Below are 17,599 nucleotides of genomic sequence, written 5' to 3' on the forward strand. Positions count from 1 at the left end.
GATTTGATTTCTCATCATTGAAAACTGCGACTGGGCTCTATGACTACATCTACTTCTGCCACCTGATGAAGGAGCACCACTCCGAAAGCTTGTGCTTCCAATTAAACCTGTTGGACTATAACCTGGTATTGTGAGATTTTTAACTTTGTACACCCCAGTCCAACACCAGCATCTCCAAATCATGACTACTTCTGCCATAGTCACCAAACCATTGAGTGCAACCCTTCCCTCCTGGAATCTATCAATACTTACAAAGTGAAAGCTTGGTAAAAATTGAGACTCTTTTGTCAGAGCTGGAAGCTTTAACTAATTTTTGTTTACTATTTATAAATGCTGAGAAATCATTATGTCTGTGTATGATTTTGTAATTTCACTTCACTTCAAATTCCCAGTATTTGCATCTTTAATTTTAATATTTTATACTCTCTTCATTCAGTATATATATATATATATTATATTATATACACACACATGCACAATCAGCCTTGTTATTGATTTTATTTCATAATTAACATGTCTTCATTATATATTACAGTACTTGTAAAGACTGCTATAAAAAGCTTAAGGCAAAGAACCCCTTCAAAACTGCTAAATTGAATGTATAATGCCTTTATAACAAGTAGATTGAATGAATGAAAGACGTCAGGGCAATATGTTCTCCATACCCATCAGGTACAATGTGGCCAGGTAAATTTGTGATGGAGTGAACTATCTCTTGATATTTAAGGACATTACTGTCAGCATAAACACTGCTTAGGAACAATTGCTTTATCCTTAATTCCTGCCACAAATCAGTTCACAACTGAGCACATTTTCACAACCAGATGACCTATGAACTGTTGAAGTGAATTGTGACATCTGGAGTAGCAAAGGATCTTCATGATAGTTTTGGTCAATAGCTAAACAATCAGGACCTGAGAATCATACTTTAGCTTACCAATGAAGATTCATACAAAGTGTTATGTAGATGATTTCTTTGATTTTCTTCATTATGAAAAAGGAAGATGTTTTGTGCAATTGAAATTGACACATACTATTCCAGTAACTTGCAAGTTAGATAATAACCTTATGTTGCTTAAACTGAGTCACGGTTATATTGTTTACAAATAAAACTGTATGATTCCTAAGGCTTCAGCAAAACAATTGCAGAATTTTTAAATTAATGTTTCCTCCACATACTTGTTGAAAATATTCGCTAGTCAATTTCAAATGAATCCCAATTTAAAGCACTCATGTAAATATTGCTTACAAGAATTGGATGGATATTTTTCTCACCCATAGTTTTCGCTTATTAGAAATAATTAATTCTTCTCAGTACCAGGTGCACAGTCGCGTATCAAGTGAACAAATATGTTTGGAGATGATTAAATGTCCCAGTGATCTTACAGCCAGTAGCCACCAGCTTATAATTATAATTAGTAATAGTTACAAGCTTAATGCTCATCAGTGAGGGAATTTTCTTCCATTGCATACAAATCTGTGGAATCCTTATAATCCCCAGCCCAATGTCCAAAACATAAAGTTTAAAACAGAAGAATTACATTCACATTATTTTCGAACCTCCACCCACCATCCTGATGACTTTAATGATAATGGTCTAATAGTCAATTGTTCATCAAAGTTTGATTAATGGAATAGCTCAGTTTACTTAAAACAGTAAGACACATTGTAAACTATGAAGCAGACACTACACGAAGCCAACTGATTTTTATGTACAGCTTGCAAACCCAAAACAGTCTAGCTGACAGGCCAAGTGCCAACATTGTATACACTCAGCAGGTGGAGTCCTTCATGGTGAATGCTCTTAATGGCAAGGTGTACCAACTTTATGTCCCACCTTTACAAAATGAAATTCAGCTACTTAATCTAATCTTGTAAGTCTTGATAACATCTCAGTAATTTGGTGAGATGTCCAGATCTTGCAATGATCACTGTTTTGGGAAGTACCCTTGATTGCTTGGTCATCAATGATATAGTTGGTCATTTCAGCTTTTACTTTCGTGGACTGCATTTGATGTTAAGATGTTAAAGGCTTCCTCCTTATTTTGAAGTTGTGTCCCTCAAGTTCTAGATTCTCCAGCCAGGGGAGATCATTTATATCCTACATATCCCTTTAAATATTTCATAGGTCTCAATGAGATTGCCTTTCATTCTTATTCCAGAGAAAACTGGCCCAGCTTTCTCAATCTCTTTTTCGAGACATAGGTCTGGAGAACTATTGTTGCAGTCCTTCAATGGCAAAAATATCCTTTCTACTGTAATGACAACCAAAACTGCACACTGTACTCCAGATGTGGTCTAACTAAGCTTCTGTATGACTGAATCAAGACTTTGCTACCATTGCACTCAAATCCTCTTGCGATAAAGTCTAACGTACTGTTAGTCTTCCTAATTCTTGTTGCACCTTCATCTTAGTCTCCAGTGACTTATTGTGGAGGACAATGAAGTACCATCTGTACATTTACACTTTATAATCTTTTTCCATTTAGGAAATGCTCTACACGTCACTTCTTCCTACCAAAGCTGATAGTCTTGTAGCTTTCCATATTATATTCCAACTGGCATGCTAATGCCCACTCTCTAAATCTGACCAAATCATTTTGGAGCCACTTTACATGGTCCTCACAACACACCTTCCAACACAGCTTTGTTCCATCCTTGAACCTGGAAATATTACATTTGGTCCCCACATCGAAATCATTGATATTTATTGAAAACAATTGGGGCCCAGGAACTGATCCTTGTGGTATCCCACTAGTCACAGCCTGCCAACATGAGAATCACTTGTTTATGCTGAATCTCGCTATTTTGCTTGTTGGTCAATCTTTAATCCATACAAAAAAAATACACTACCTCCTACCTCACATGTTTCAACTTTGCTGATCAATCTCCTGTGAGGGACATTATCACATGCCTTCTGAAAATCTCAGTTTACTACATCCACCAACTCCCTTTTATTGATTCTGTTAGTAACATCCTCAAAAACAACTTTTATTCACATTCCACACTGACTATGCCCTATCTCTTATACAAGTGTTTTGCTGTGTTGCCCCTCAACATAAAAGATATTTTTACATATCTCACTGGTGTCTGAAAGGAAATTTAGGCTGAATGTAAAATAGCTATAACGTAATTACATCAAGACAAATTCCATCCTGTTATATTTTAATAAATTGGTGAAGACTGTAAAGTAATTAATTTTCCATCCTTGTTAAAAGTTTGCAAAAATTATTTTAGTGATGTACCTAAGAAGCATCATATGAATTAAAATGGTTGTTTTAATGGAGAACATTTTCCAGAATAAGTTAAATTGAAAACTTCATTAGATAAAAGTATTGATCAAATATGAATTGGTAATAGACTTTAAAATTAAAATATTATAAGCTGCAGCAGTTGTTTAATAACAATACTGTGAGGTTTTTTACTCTTTTATCAAAAAGATGAAATGAATCATTAAAAGGAAGCAGCCCCTATCTTTTATAAAGCTTCTTCCCTTTAAGATTCTGATTCAAGATCCATGCATGTAACCCAATTAGCTATTAATTGATTCACTTTAAAATTCATTAACTCGCAGTTTGGAGCTAAAGCTATAATTAACTGTCTGCTCCATCTACCTCTTTCAATCTCCAGGTATGAAGTCCCACTGCTAATTGAAAAGGGTGCATTTGATTGAAGTTATCAAATCAGTTACTCACCAGTGCCCCCTCCAGGCAGATTTCGCAGTGGTAGGCAGAGATAAGCATGAGCAAGATGCCTTTCTGTGGATGAATATTGGATTTTGATCTTCCAGGACAAGAAGACTACTCTACATACTGTGTTAATGTGTGGTAGAATTATTACTAATGTCTTCTATTGTTTTATAGCATTGTTAAAAATATTTTCTGTTTGTGCCAATATTCTAATTTTATATGCATCACACAATTTTTGACTAAAGTTGAACAGTCCAAATTATTTGCTGTCACATATTTGTGTATGTCTGCATTAAGAGGTTTCACTTAGCGTAATGTTCTATTTTTCTGTAAGCTTTAAAATCCAACAGGAAATTGTAATTCATGGTTCTGTCATTATTAATCTGTTTGTATATTGTTTCCGTAACAAAAAATTCTCTTAAGCAGCTGCAAATGTTTTGATAATATTCCCAAAAGTGTACCATTTCTTTAATGTTACAACATTCAATTTTGTATTATGAATGCATGAAAAAGTATTTTTAAAATCTGGCCTTAGCCAAACATGCAATACTTAGTATAACACTTGATTCTCAAATCAAATGCAGGTCACACTTTGCATTTAAAAGTGACAGCAGCCTGAGTCAATTTCAAATTTTGGAGCTGGTTTTGACTAAAATATATTTTTCAGCCTAACTGGTCATTCTAAATGATTGAAATCGTAGGTTTTTATTCTGTCACATTGCAGTAATGTTAGTGGATTGAGATTACAATGGTATTTTACGGTTATGCCAGACACATATAACATAGAATATTTCAGTAGAAACGTTCAACTCTTTGTTGTACTGGCACTGGCAAAAAAAGACTTATATATATATTTTATATATATATATATATATATATATATATGGATACTTAAGCAAGTAAATGAATTTGTAAAGTGACAGGCAAAAACAACTAGTTTTATTTTATTTTTACCAGTCACCTTTTAGCTGTAAAGTCAGTTACAGCATTCTTCCCATCCCTCTCTAACCCTTTGAACTATGGAAATAGATACACTCATTTCAAACCTTACCAAAATTAGGTTTTATGCGTACTTAAGTTTTCAACAATCGGGCTTGGCTGACTAAATTAATAATCTTTTAAAGCATTGATCATCAATCTTTAGTTTTCTTTTGGCTTTTTTGGATGTGATTTACATTGCCAGGTCACCTTTGCAAAGTATCTTGGTAGACTGCGTGCTTTTATAAAATTTGATACTAAATACTGCATATCTTAATAGAAATTAATCAGAGAATTAAACATCAATAAAAATAAACACATGCTAGAAATTAATGCTGTGAACATTTAAAACTCAATGTTGCTAGTGTTACTATCCAACGTTGTATCTCAGGAATGAAGTAGTTAAATATGATGCATGAATAAGGTAAAATAAAGGGAAACTGGTGGGGGAGGCATAAATATCAGTTGCTAGTTACAGTATGTAGAAGTGTCTGCACAGTGCCTCTTCAGCAGAAAGAAGTTTCCTGCTTCCTCCTGAAAGCAGTGACCCAAAAACTCTATCATTAGTAACAATAATTAAAGGTGCTATAACAGTAAGTGAATGGATGATTGCCACTAAAAGGAACATTCTCATTAATTTATCACAGATTTTAACTCTACTTCATTAGGACTTGTCTGTTGAAGGCCATTTAGGACTCTGGGGACAATTCCATACCTTAGTTATAAATTCACGTGAAGAAAAAGTCTCCTTTGCAAAGTCTGTTACCACTTATGGAAAATAAGAACCATAATCACTGCATTTAGAATATGGCAGGTAGAAAAAATTGCATTTAAGTCACCGATTTCCTTCACCACCACTCTCTCCCACCCTCTGCACCCCCAAAGTGAAATATGTTGAGCAAGAAATGCTTCCACTTCTCTCCACAGACCTGTATCATATAATGGAACGTTAGTGATAGTTCAAAGGCATGCATCCTCAGGTTAAATTATTATACCTGGTAGAGTCTGAAGTCACTTCATTATCTCCTTCCTTCATTCTTGCATGCAGAGTTGATCTTCACTCATCATTAGAGAGACCACAACCAGAGAAACGTATTGGCTCATGTAAGCCTGGAGGTAATTAAATCTTTTAAATTAAAAAAAGGAACAAAAATGTGTTACATTACAGTTTCAATCTGATTAATTTGAAGATTAATTAAAAAACAGTGTCTATCAAATGATATTTTACCACAAATTAAATTTAAAGTTCTCCGACAGAACTGGGTTTCAGGACTGGTGCACTTTATATCTTGTTTCAGTGACTTTATATGTGAAATATGAGATGAACTTAGTCCTGATTGTTGTGACACTCACATATATTTGAGGAATTTGTTTCACAATGACGTTGTCTTTTTGTAAAGAAATAGAATTTTGTCTGATATTTATGCTGTGTTCCAGGATCAGTTATATCATTTCAAGCAGTTCAGTAATGAACATGCATGCATGTCGATTAGGTGGCCTTTAATCTTATTCCTTGCCTGAATCCCATGTAATGATGTTTGTCTTTGCATATGTTGTATTTTAAAAGCCTTGACTTTTCAACCTTGAATAGAGGAAATTGAGAGGCAACTGTAAGATGGTAAATTACAGACTGAACAATGGAACAGGAATGGTTCATTCTCATCATAGCATAAAACTTTGAGACACAGGACCATTGTACAAATTGTGAAAGATGTAAGTTTTTAAGATGTAGGGTATCAAGTAATACCTCTTCAAATAATGAGATCAAATTGTTAATTGGTGTTCACGTGAGTAGCCCCTCCCCATCTAAGATTCATGAAATCAGGTCCTTTTGCTTTCAACTTCCAATCCTGGTAGAACTGTTTACATAAATGGCCATTTAGATCAAAGCCCAAATTGTGTTCATTATTGCTACTATACCATTGATCATTACTCCATTGCCTTTTACAGCACAAGTCCCTATTTGCTGCATGTGTTGCCATGCCATTTGCTATAGAACTTTATTACTTTATAGTACGTTGACTGATTTATGTTTTGTGTTAGTTATTGGTTTTGATTGACCAAGCTGAACGTAGCGTTGAAAACCTGTTGTTGCACCTCAACTCTCTTACAGAACTTGGAACAGCACAATTCCAGCCGTTACCATTTTGAGTGTGGCCAATTCTTTGGGACTCTGAATACCAGTCTGAGGGTGTGAGAAGGTGCTCCAGGCAAGAGAGACAAGGCAAGTGTTTTGGAAGTTCAGGTATGTGGTCTCCACCAATCATGTGGCACAGGGCTTGTATTACCTGGCATTAGCATAACCTCCTGGAGGTGACTGTGAGACCATCTTTCACTCTCTAATCTTCAGTTATCAAGCTGTGCCATTTACTGTGGCCTATAAGGTCCGGATAGCATGCTTATTTTAAAAAAGAATCCCTTTGATCAGACAAAGGCTGGTAAATGTAAAGTTAGCAGCACCATCCTTTGCCTCCTTGGTCTTTTGCGTCTATTTGAGAGTCCTCCATTTTTGGGCACTGTTTGGTTTATTGCCCACTCTCTGCCTCCCACGCAGCAAACAGAAATGCACAGAAAATGCTCCTTGTGACTTTAAATCCTCACCCCTGCCACTCTTCCTCTTCATCTGGGACAACACATTGATCTCTCCTTCACCATAGCCATGTGTGCTTTTGTCAATATCTGAGCCTCACTATCTATGTGTTTGCATAAACCCTGCTTAGCTGCTTTGCCCCACAGTTGCAGACAGCACCCTCCTGGTCTCTAAGGAGCTGATTGTATACACTTGGCCAAATGTAAATGAACTGGCATAAAATGAAGGCATCACGACCGGGAACACAAGTGATGAACTGTGTGCCTGTGAAGATAATAACATCAAAGTTGCATCGTGAGGAATCTCTTGAGGTTCCCTGAGGCCCCACTGTTATGTTCTGGTCTCTCCTTCTGTTGGAAACATTTTCTCCACATCCTCTCTATCCAGGCCTCCTAGTATTCTGTATGTTTCAAATGAGATCCCCCTCATCCTCCTAAACTCAGTGACAACAGACCCAGAGCCCTCAATCGCTCCTGATATGACAACTTTTCATTCCGGGATCTTTCTTGCAAAACTCTTCTGGATCTCCCTCCAAGACCAGCGCATCCTTTCCTAGGGCCCAAAAGTGCTCACAATATTTGAACTGTGCTCTGAGCAGAGCCTTGTATAACCTTAGCAGCACTTCCCTGCCCTTGTATTCTAGTCATGACTATGAATGCTATCATTGCATTTGCCGTCCTAGTTGCCAAATGTAAATGACTGTGTTACTTAGTAAATGAGTCACTGAGAATGGTAAATGAGCCCCTGAATATCAAAAAATACCCCCTCAAGAAAATGTCTGGAACAGCCCACCAAAAATATACTTTAAAGCCAACATGAGAGCACATGCTCTGCAAGGCATATCATGGGTACCTCTGAGAAGTGGAAACATTACAGAGATATGTAATGGCCGGGCGGCACGGTGGCTCAGTGGTTAGCACTGCTGCCTCACAGCGCCAAGGACCCAGGTTCAATTCCCACCTCGGGCAACTGTCTGTGTGGGGTTTGCACATTCTCCACCTGTCTGCGTGGGTTTCCTCTGGGTGCTCCGGTGTCCTCCCACACTCCAAAGATGTGCGGGTTAGGTGAATTGGCCATGCTAAATTGCCTGTAGTGTTAGGTGCATTAGTCAGGGCAAAATGTACAGGAATGGATCTGGGTGAGTAGCTCTTTGGAGGGTCAGTGTGGACTTGTTGGGTTGAAGGACCTGTTTCCATGCTGTATGGGATCTAATCTAAAAAATATCAGTTGGGCTGCTCAAACAATGATTCTGATGGTTGGATTGTTCCACAATCTGGCCAGAGGACAATACTAAAGTGCTTTAATGCAGTAAAATCAAGGTGTCAGGTTCAGAATCATGTCCTCTCTTCTGGCTTGGCTTCATCTATTGTAGACACAGTTACACACAGTAAATCTTGGGGCAAAGTTTTCAGGTGAGAGGGGCCTCTGCCCCCTCTCCTTTTCATTACATCAGAGAGTGTGCATTCCTCAGGCACAGTGCTGTGTTCTAGCAGTCATGATCTAAGCTCAGGTATCGTGTGTGTGTGTGTGTGTGTGTATATACGTGCGCGTGTATGTGTGTGAGTTAACTTCCTAGTCTGTTCCCCATTTTTTGTTTTTGAGGGGTGAGTGGGAATGGTTCACACTATCAATCCAGTTGCATTATTATCAGTTGAGCAGAGGTTTGTGCCATCCAACATTCAACTCTCAACAATCAAAATTAGACCAGCAGATCACAATATTCTTTTGGGAGATCCTGTTGTGTTCAAAAATGGCTACCATGTTTTCCACATATTAGCACTAAGTGTACTTTAAAGCCATGAAATGAACCTTTTTCAGATGTGACCGAGAGATTTAAACACTTGATTTTCTTCAAGCTGTCAAACTGAATTTCTTTTTTTGCTCATGGTAAGTGAGTATCATGGGTAATGTCAACATTTATTGCCTATCCTTAACTGACCTTGAGTTGAATATTTCCTAAGCTATTTCAGAAGATAGTTCAGAGTCAACCACTCTCCTGAGGTTCTCATGGCACATGCAGGCCAGATCAGGTAAGGATGGTGAAATTGATTGCTCAAAAGGCAGGAATGAACCAAATAGGTGTTTTTTTTGAGATATTCAGTAGCAGTTGTATCATCACCACTAGGTCAGTTTTTAAATTCCAGATTTTTCTTGAATTTGCCATCTATCATGGGAGGAATCAAACCAATATCCCTCGGATATCAACCTGGGGTCTGGATTACTAGCCAAGTGACATCACCATTTTGCTCCTGCTCCCCTTGATTATCCGTCAATATGCTTCAACATAGTTAATTCAACAACACATTGAATCATTTTGACTGTTGAAAACCTCACGTTTTGACTGCCAGATAATAGAAATAATTATTCATGTATGTATGTACAATCATTGCATTTTGTATGAAGCACATCTAATATGGAAACAGGTTCAAACTAGAGTCATATATGCAAGTAAAGGTAATTGAGTGTACAATCTTCCAATATGTGGTCCATTTGCTTAACTCCAATGGAAACTCTAGAAATCTTAGGGCAATGTCATAGGGTCAACATCTAAGGCATTAGGTATCTGCTCCCTGTTCCTTTTTCACCTGGAAACTGAACGGTTCCTGGGAATAGTCATTGTGACTTGGAATATCTCTACAAGAGTGCCTTGGTGTCTGGGACTCAATCTTCTTCAACTGCTTCAACTTCCTTCTATCATAAGGTTAAAATTGGAAGTGTTCACTGATGTTCGCACAATGTTCAACATCAGGCAGCACAGTGGCTCAGTAGTTAGCACTGCTGCCTCACTGTGCCAGGAAACTGGGTTCAATTCCAACATCAGGAGACTGCATGGAGTTTTTGCATTCTCCCTGTTCCTGTGTGAGTTGCCTCCGGGTGCTCCAGTTTACTCCCTGAATCCAAAGATGTGCAGGTTAGGTGAATTGGCCATGCTAAATTGCCCATAGTGTTCAGGGATGTGTAGGTTAGGTGCATTAGTCAGGGGTAAATGTAGAGTAATAGGGTAGGGGAATGGGTCTGGTTGGGTTACTCTTTGGAGGGTCGGTGTGGGTTAGTTGGGGCAAATAGCCTGTTTCCACTCTGTACAGATTCTATGATTCTATGATCATCTCCAACTTCTCAGATACTAAAGGAGTCTATGTCCGGATGAAAAACATCAAGTAACATTTGGACCATAAAAGTACTGAGCAATTACTATCGCCCATGAGATCCAATGAAATTATCATCACTGAGTTTCCAATTATTAATATCCTGGTGGTTACTATTGTCCATGAATTGAACTAGACCGGCCTTATAAATATCCTTCCCAAAGTTTGTCTACCATTTACATGATGCAAATGTGTTGCTGGTCAAAGCACAGCAGGTCAGGCAGCATCCCAGGAATAGAGAATTCGACGTTTCGAGCATAAGCCCTTCATCAGGAATCTTATTCCTGATGAAGGGCTTATGCTCGAAACGTCGAATTCTCTATTCCTGGGATGCTGCCTGACCTGCTGTGCTTTGACCAGCAACACATTTGCAGCTGTGATCTCCAGCATTTGCAGACCTCATTTTTTACACTACCATTTACATGACCCAAGTCAGCAATATAATGGAATAGACTCCACATGCCTGGATAGATGCAGCTCATACAAAACTCGTGAAGCTTGACAGCCTCTAGGACAAGACAGGCTGTTTGAAAACAGGCATCCCATTCACGAAAAGCTTCATTCACCATCAACGTGGCAGCAGTGTAGCCATGGACATGATGCACAGTAGCAACTCAACAACAATCCATAGGCAGCATCTTCCAGATCCACAACCTGTACCACCTAGAAGGACAAGAGCGGTGACTTTGGAGTTCCTTTCCAATCCACACACTCTCCTGGTGGGAAACTGCGTCACTGTTCCTTATAGTCCCTAGGTCAAGATTCTGGAGCTCCCTTATGGTGCAAACCTATCTCTTATGGACTGCAACAAGCCAAGAAGATAAGTCATCACCACTTTCTCAAGGGCAATTAGGAATTGGCAATAAATGCTGCCCTAGGCTGAGATGTCCACAGCCCAAGAATGAATTTAAAAGAAGCCATAGCAAAGCTTGGTTAAGTTTGATTACATTGTGGAACTTATCCCTCCTCAGCTTGTTTCTCATTTAGGCCATTAACTCTCACACAGTTCTTGATTTCCATTGTAGCCTCCTGAAAGTGATCAAGGGGGATATGTTCAGTACGTGATGCTCCCTGGTCTGAGGTGCCCCTACCTGCTAGGCACAGCCTACTTCTGTAAAGTGAACAGTATAGATTGAATGAATGAGCTTTGTACAACTCTCAAGCCTTCTATGTTCAGAATGGAAATTGAAGTATATTACCATCTAACATTCTCAGCAAGACTGATAATTATCATTATTTGCATTCTAAATCTTGTTTGTTTGTCATTTAAGGTATAGTCTATCCTTTCCCAACACAAGCTATTGGCTTTGATTTTGCTTCACTTCTACCACATTACTGGATACATCTCTGCTCTTTATGTAACTAACTAGATTACATTATTCAGGTATCTGTATCGGCACCTGGCTTGGATTACTTAGCTCACTTTCTACGGGTCAGACACCACCCTCTGAAAATTCCTTCACGTGCAGACTGTGTGAAACATTATCTCGGTTATCACATGTGAGTGGACTGGCCCAAATATAGTCGCTCTGAATATGCACCTGACAACTATGATAATCAACAAGGTCTCATCATGATGCCAGTTTTTCCTGACCAGCACAGTATCAATGTGCCAAGATTAGTGTTTGCCTAAAATAGGATCAAAGGGGAACTACAGTCAGTCAGGAGATTCTGCTACATTCTATGAATGGATTCATGTAGAACAGGAGGGGAAAGGATAATAACGAGTATTATTCCAGTGGATTGAAGAGCAGGGAAGGTAGTGAGATTTCCCCAGTGAATAAGAAGCACTGAAGGCCAGAAAGCTTAGAAGTTTTGGGGGATGAGAACTATTTAGTTGACATGATATATGCAACAGTGAGAGTCGTAGTTCAAGAGGCCTGGTGAGAATGGTGTATGCAGTGCAAAGTTAGAGTGAATAGTGACTTTGTGAGCATGAGATAGCAGAGAAGATGGCACTTATCCCGATAGAACATAGCAGACATTCCTCCCATACTCCCATACATTGTGTTTCACCCGTGATTTTACATTGAGCTGATCTGTGGTTGGCTGACTCTAGGCCCCCTTTCTGCAGGAATTAGCCTGTATCAGGTGGATGGAAAACTGAAGGACTAACCTCCCTTTCTGTACCATTTCCTTTGGGTCAATAGCTCAGGAAAACAGCATGAACTGTTGTTCCTGGTTTCCAGTGTCTGAAGTGGTACAAAGCTGGTGTTTAATTATAGTGTCACTGGTGTGAATGCTATAAAGTTCTAGCAGTAGCAAACTTTTCCATCTCTTCTGCTGCACAATTGTGTTAGCTAGGTCCAATGTGGCTGGCTGTGTACTTAATGAGATGAAATGTAGGAGACTGAAGATTGTGAAAGAAAAGTCATTATGGGCTGTGCTGGACCAAACTCCGTAAATCTCACTCATCAAGAACACAACCAAAAATTGGACAATTTAGCTCACATGGAAGAGAAATGGAACTTGCAGAGAAAATGCTCTATTTTGAGAAAGCAGCTTTTAATCTGAGGAGATTGAATTAGTTCCAAAACCATTAATGTTAAATCATTTATGAGCTTGTATATTTTAAGATCCAACACCACTGACATTTTGCTCTGTTTGAGTAGATCAAAAGTAAATGGATGAGAGAGAACCAGGTAACATCTGATCCTGTCCAGTAAGACTGCTTAGCTGTATATTTCACAATTCATAATATTGAAAAAATATTTAACTGTACAGGACAGAAAGAGCCCCATTGTGATCGTTTTCTGAGAATGTTATCCCACTGCATTTGTTTCTGTTAGTTCAACTCATTTCTGCTGGTTATGTACCTATTTCTAAAGTCTATTCAGCAAGTATAAACATGATGGAATGAATGGCCTCTTCATTTGCTGCATCTTTTCTTTAGTTACTTGGGCAATAGTTTTTGTTATACTAAAAGCATTGAAATATTTAGTTAAAAGTAATTCACCTCTAAGTATCTGCACATACATTTCCCCTTTGGACTATTGCTGGGAAAGTGATGGAGGGGATTTGCAGGTTGAGCAACCTGTTGAACACCTATAAACACCTCTCCAATAGCCAACGCATCATAGCAGGGACCTCAAACTAGAGTGTCTGATCAAAGATAGAGAAACCACCATGGTTCCACAAGACCTCCCTTAAAAGTTGTTCATTTCTAAAAGCTTGCAGTCTGATGAATGATCGTTGACTTAAAACCTTGGTTCCAATTTTTCAGGAGTGGTGGGAGGGTGGGATAAGTCTGAAAATGGCTTAGCTCCTGTCAGTTTGAGCAGTAGCATCACATTAACATCAGGTTTGGAAGGGTATGAACAATCAGACAGATGGCAGGATGGCAAAACACACATGGAGGAAGGATCAGCAGTTGGGCAAGTGGGATAATCCAGACTGATAGGGAGACGCAGAATTGTAATTTGTAGAGAAGATAGCCAATCAGGAGATGTGTTGATCTTGGGTAGGTTCATGATTATAGTTACCTAAAATAGGCAGCTGACAACTTAGAGCAATTTTCTGCTAGTCGATTGAGTTTTTCCATAAGCAGCAGTTTAGGTACAATAAGATAGTTACTTAAACAAAGAAAGTACTCAGCTATGAGAGATGAGAATGTTGCACTGATCCTGAAACTGTCCCGTAGAGCAGAGTTTAGAGTGGTACTGGAAAAGCACAGCAGGTCAGGCAGCATCCAAGGAGCTGGAAAATCGACATTTTGGGCCAAAGTCCCTCATCAGGATTGCTGATGAAGGGCTTTGGCCCACAACATTGATTTTCCTGCTCCTCGGATGCTGCCTGACGGGCTGTGCTTTTCCAGCACTGCACTAATCTTGACTCTAATCTCCAGCATCTGCAGTACCCACTTTCTCCTGGAGAGTGGAGGAGCAGGGGCAGTAGTTTTGAAGTGATGTCTTTGTTCTGTCCTTGGGCTAATGGAAGGGAATGCCTTATCTTCTCCCAAGAAGATGTTGGCTTGTTCCCCTGAAACCTCTCGCTCCTCCTCTCTCCCCGCCTCTCCCTGTTGGAGTCTGAACATCTACTCTGTGTCAGTCAACTCTTTTAGGCAGCTGCTCATAATGTCAGGATGACTGCACACCTTCCATTAGGAAGCTAGTTTTCATTCTTTCCGTGAACAAATACTTATTTTTGAACATGCTGCAATCATGATTGGGGAATGTGGCACTGAATATAACTTTTGTTTATGCTGGTAGAAAATGAGCTACTCCTGTTGCACAATTAAATGAGATGTTACACTAAACAGAAGGAGTAAATATGTAATATTGAGAGAATGCAGCTTTAAAGGGGACCCCAGTTTCTGGGAGCAGAGAGAGAGCCATGATTAAGAGAGATGTGGGAGAGTGATAGGGAGGATGGTGACTGGGTGCAGTTTGATGTTGGCGTCTGGATCTGACGGAGGTTGAAGGCTTCTTTGAGGTGCTGGTAGGATCTCTCCTGCAGAAGAGCTTACCCAAGAAATTTGCAAGTAACTGCATTGGCAGGGATAGAGGTTTTCTGAAAGGATTATGCCTGCTGCACATACGTGGCAATGAGAAAATTCAAGTCTGTCTACTCCAATCCTTGGTCAGTTTGCCCTTATTGAAGCAGACATAATCAGATTGGCTGCACAGTTCAGGTGTTGTCTAACTGTTGTTTCCTTTCAGTTGTAGGAGCAATAAAAAAACGAGCTGATCTGTTCACATTTGTTTCCTACTGACCAAGCCAGGTTAAAATGATAGCTTATACTTGCAATCTCTGAAATCAGATCCATTCAGTTCTATACTTTTACATTTGAGCTACAGTCATTCAGTACTCTCCTTTGGTGAATCACATGAATCTTTTTTCCCTTTAAACCTTTGGCCTATAGTAATCCCTATTCCGAACTGCAGTGTGGAAGCCTGTAATTAATCCATTTGCTGTAAGAAACCATGAGCCGGCCATGCTCTGGTAACATTAAACAAGGTGATCTTCATGCTCCATGCCAAGTTTCCAGTATTGGTCTCAGTACTGCTCAGCATTCTTGTCAACATTACAAAAAATTGGTGGGGAATAGCTTGATAATTTAAAAAGGTAACTGACAATCCAACTGAAATTGAACTTAGAACATAAACAACACTTGGGAAAACATTGCCACAATTTGTGCTGGCACAAAACTTGACCTAGACTTCGGTAAGGCTTTGGAGTAAATCAGAAAAAGACATACAAAATCTGCATCAGTGAAACTAAACACAGAAATTGAAGGTTACTCTTGGTGACCCTGCAATCACACATGTCGTGCAAGAGCAATACCTTGCTGGTAGATTTGGCATTATAGAAATATGCAAGGTTGCTACATATACTGAGCACAACAGAAAACATTTTGGGATGGTGTACACACAGAGTAAGTTTTAATGGCGCAATACATCATAATTACTCTGATAACTAACCTGGGACTGAATATCATGCTTTACAATTATACAGACACAATCCTTCTGGAATTATTGTCAGATATTTTTGGACTCTTTATAAAATCTTAACCTCATCTTTATTTCCTTCACTTTATTTCACTCACTATGCACGATTCAAATCTAATGTATATTTCCTGGTGTTACCTCTGCTGCTGGAAGGTTTGTGAAGTCGGAAAACAGATGTGGGACAGTACAACATCCAATGAAACCAGCCTTCTGCTTCTGATACAAAAAGCATAAAAGGTTTGTACTGTCTGCTCATTTATATCACTCCAGTCCACCAGCAACATATGTGGTTCCGTGTTTTAAAACAACATTTCTTGAAATTGAGCAAACTTTTCATAGCCAGTGAGATTTTGACTTAAGCAGATTTTCAACAATATAGTCACATACATTGAACAGCCTGCAGTGAATATTGCTCTCAAGAAAGTGTACCTTGGGTATTGCTGTAAAAAGTGACCTGCCATCAAAGCTTTTTGTCTTGCACTTAGGACAAATGCAAGAGTGCCTAGTTTCAAACTGAATCATGATTTATGCTGCATAAGAAATGGTATGTTGATAGGTTGGCAAGTGGAGAATGCACAAGGGAGCCATTGTCCCCCAAGCTATTGGTTAAATTCAAAAAAGGTGCAGGTCAACTCAGGGCATTACCATGGGGAATGCACCAGGAAGCAATTGTCCTCCCAAGATTTTGTTTAATTGTTTGTCACTATAATTCATAGCATACTCAGGATTGTTCTGTAAGTATAGCTAATCACAGAATCACATCCAATGTTGGACACTGTGTTCTGTGTTTTTTAAGTATGGGCGGGTTAAATTTGTAAGTGGCCTGCATTTGTGGACAGCCAAAGGGAGATGCTGTTGATAGGATCCATCAGTTGTTGAGGATTAGAGTATCTGGTATCACAGAGGCCTGAAGCTCCTATATCACTTTGCTCATTTGCTTGATGGGCAGAAGGTCTGGTTTCCTCCTACAGTCTGATGATGTTCAGGTTATGTGGATTGGCTATGCTAAATTGCCCATAGTGTCTCGGGATGTGAAGGCTAGGTGGGTTAACCGGGGAAACGTTGGTTATGGGGGAAGGGTGGAATGTTGAATCTGGGTGAAATACTCTTTGTAAGGTCATTGCAGAGTTGATAGGCTGGATGGCCTCTTTCTGCACTGTAGGGACCTATGATTCTCTTCTCTAAGAAGAATGGTACCAGGTTCTCCAACAAATCCACAGAGCTGAAATTTCACAGACTTGGGATTGTTGTAGAGAATCTGACCTTGACTGTCTCTATGAAGTCACATGCTTCCTAAAGTTCATACCCAGAACTATATACTATTACTTAGTAGCTAGTTACATTACATTTGAAATACATGATCATCTGTTGTCAGACTATCACGTTCAACATAAGATTAAATACACTTTAACTACATGCAGTTAATACCAAGAACAATCATTGAAGCATAATAAACTGTCTGATAAAAGAAGTGGTTTCTTGGGTCAAGCACCACTGTCAGTATGACATAGTCTGAGTGTTCCCAATGTGTAAATCCATGTAACATATTCTATGAAGTCTGAGTCTTCATTCAGAAAGATATCTTGAAGTCTATTAATAATATCTATACTTTTATAGATCTCAGACTTCGACACTGTTTGGGTTCTGTATTTACTGATGTTAAGGTTACATTACATGACTGTAACACTGCAGATGGCAAACAGAATGACCAAATACACACTGTACTGATTCAGTTGTGCTGTACGTACT

Source organism: Hemiscyllium ocellatum, chromosome 1, assembly GCF_020745735.1.
Source record: "Hemiscyllium ocellatum isolate sHemOce1 chromosome 1, sHemOce1.pat.X.cur, whole genome shotgun sequence".
Lineage (NCBI taxonomy): Eukaryota > Metazoa > Chordata > Chondrichthyes > Orectolobiformes > Hemiscylliidae > Hemiscyllium > Hemiscyllium ocellatum.